Source organism: Mus caroli, chromosome X, assembly GCF_900094665.2.
Source record: "Mus caroli chromosome X, CAROLI_EIJ_v1.1, whole genome shotgun sequence".
NCBI classification, from domain to species: Eukaryota; Metazoa; Chordata; class Mammalia; order Rodentia; family Muridae; genus Mus; species Mus caroli.
Window position 1 is genome coordinate 142,000,000 of NC_034589.1, and position 2,825 is coordinate 142,002,824.

The window sequence follows — 2,825 nt, forward strand, 5'->3', positions numbered from 1 at the left end:
CTCTTCTGGCCATCCATGTCTTGGTCCAGGACCCAATTCGCTGTTCCCCATCCAGCTGCTCAGGTAACCACGTCCCCAAAACCCGGGGCAGCGGGGGCAGGTAGCTGCCACACAGGTCTCACCGCTTCAGGCTTCAGGTTCCAGCTCTCCATCGTCTTGATAAGACCCCAGCTCATCCATCCAGACTTGCTTGTTAGAATCCCGGGAAAGCCCCATGCCCGTCGGGGTTGGGGGCGTGATGATGATGTTGGGCACACTCAGGTGCTTATCGTTCAGCACGGGGGGGGGGGGGGGGGGGGGGGGGGGCTCGTCGTGGTTGTTGTTGTTGCTGCTGCTGCTGCTGCTGACACACATCTTAAAGCCTTTCAGACAGGAGGGCTTCAGCCCCATGGTGTCGCCTCTGCGGGCCGCTTCCTGGGGCGCGCTGGGCGCGGACACTGGCGGCCGTGAGGGACACCAGGCGACGCGCCTGCAGCCGTGGGCCCTGAACATTCTTTTAGGTGCTTCTCTGCCATTCGATATTCCTCAGGTGAGAATTCTTTGTTCAGCTCTGAGCCCCATTTTTTAATGGGGTTATTTGATTTTTCTGGAGTCCACCTTCTTGAGTTCTTTATATATATATTAGATTTACCTATCCCAAATCGGATAGGGGACTAATATCTAATATATATAAAGAGTGTGGGCTTCTTAAGACAAGGTTTTATTTAACCATCTTGATGATAGCTATATACACAACTTTAGTAGGTTTTGAAGTTACATCACTCGAATTACTTAAAAGATTTAGTGAAAGCATTTTGGTATGCCTGCATATACCTGAAGCACTTTTCCTTAGTAAATAACATGGTTTGTGAGCTGTTGTACTATACAAGCTTAAACACACGATAAAAAATAAACATCAAAATGGATTTAAAGTATCATTATTATGTACAGATCACAGAGAGATCGGGACATGGTTTGACTGTAAATAACGTCGAGTGTGGTATAGTTCAGATTTTCTTGATTCTCAGCCAGCAGGATTGAAGAACTTCCTTCTTCTCCCTTGTCTCCTTGAGTTTCACTGCCATTCTGCTTTACTCCCTCTGAGACTTTACCTAATATTCCATTTTTCAAGTTTCTTACTTCTGAACAGGGACAAAGACAGTACCTGCCTGTCCAAGGTTTTAAAGTCTCACTCTGTCTGATCTGAGGGAGACATTAAGAGTTGGAGTTTGGAGCTCTGAGGATTACTGTCTTAAACCTTTACTTGATGATTAAATGACTTGCCCTGTAATATGTTTTGAGTCTTTGTTATTTTTTATTATAAATTTTTACTTTGAAACCAGGAGTTTCAAAAGTACCTTTTACTTGTAAGAAGTTAATTCCCATCACTCTTACTCTAATAGTTTGCTGCATGTATTCTTGTTCCTCTTGTTGTGTTTTGGAGGAGTACTTTCTGCAGATGGTGTTCACATGCCACTTTGTTCCATCGTCTCTAATTTATAGCATGTATCATGTGTGAAACTTTCCTGTTAAGTAGATTCCTTGAGAGGAAGTCTTTATTGATGTTTCATACTTAGCTCTGCTATACTCCATGGCTAAAAATGGTAATTTATGCATGGCTGTTTTCACCGTGGTAGTAAAATATGTGCTGCACATTTGGGAATGGTAACTAGCTGAAAAATTTGCACTTGTTTATTTTGTATCTTGGTTGCATACTTAAGGACAATGAACCACATCTTGGTAGTGATTTCATATGTAGTATGCATTTTACACCAGATCTCTCCTTGAATTTCAACAATATGTGTTAAGAATCCCTTGTTTATATTTTTATTATCAGATTCTAAATTGAAGGTAATTATTTCAGGTTCTATATGATCAAAATCGCACAATCCAGTACTCTGCCATGCTATTCTCAATTGCTCCTTTAAAGATTGAAGACCCATGAGTGAGAGTAGATGATGCTGTCAATGAGGATTTATTTACTAAGACCTGCAATAGTCTACTGGCATTTGCTTCTGGAAATTTAGTGAACTTTCTGAACAGATGAAAATATGCCTTTGGGTAATAAACCAACATTGGAAATGAACAAATATTATTATAGGCAGAATGTTGAAAAAAGGAAACAAACTAAGAGGGTCAATACAGGGACTAACAAGAAATGAGGTACACACTTAAGAGAGAGAAAAAATATATAGATAGATTTAAAAAAAAGAGGGGTAAATGGTGGCTAGCCCCAAGATTCAAGGTCCCTGGTGACATCTAAGGTCACTTGCTGCAGGGGTGTGTGTGTGTGTGTGTGTGTGTGTGTGTGTGTGTGTGTAGGGGGCGTGTCACAGTGAAGCTATAATTGGAAGAATCCCAGCACCTAATTGAGTCAGCAATGGAACTGTGAAGCAGCCATTTCAGCAGCAGACATAATCAGAGGTAGAATCATTGAACTCAAAGCAGCAAGGAAAAATCTGTGCTAGTGTCTGTATAGAGGAGAATCAAGATAACCTGTTCCTAGTGGCAAGTGTAGAAGAATATGAAGGTTGAAGTAAGTTCATTTAGAACTGTATAAATATCTGAGGTATCCGATGAAGTATTCAAGCTCTGCTCTTGCGACAGTGCGAGCTAGTGAAGAGTTTGGGTTAGAGCGATTGGTAGCGGCTGTATACTAAGTTGTAAGGGAAAATATTACTCTTATAATTTTAAAATGTTTGGTGGTAAAACTCCTAAGTAGCTGGCTTGGTGGCGCACGCCTTTAATCCTAGCACTCAGGAGGCAGAGGCAGGCGGATTTCTGAGTTCAAGGCCAGCCTGGTCTACAAAGTGAGTTCCAGGACAGCCAGGGCTACACAGAGAAAC

The 2,825-nt window shown here is 42.1% G+C and overlaps 1 pseudogene; it reads right to left on the reverse strand.

Annotated features, from left to right (window-relative positions):
* Positions 1-6: 6 nt before the first annotated feature.
* On the reverse strand, positions 7-492 carry LOC110286426 (annotated as a pseudogene).
* Positions 493-2,825: the final 2,333 nt, after the last annotated feature.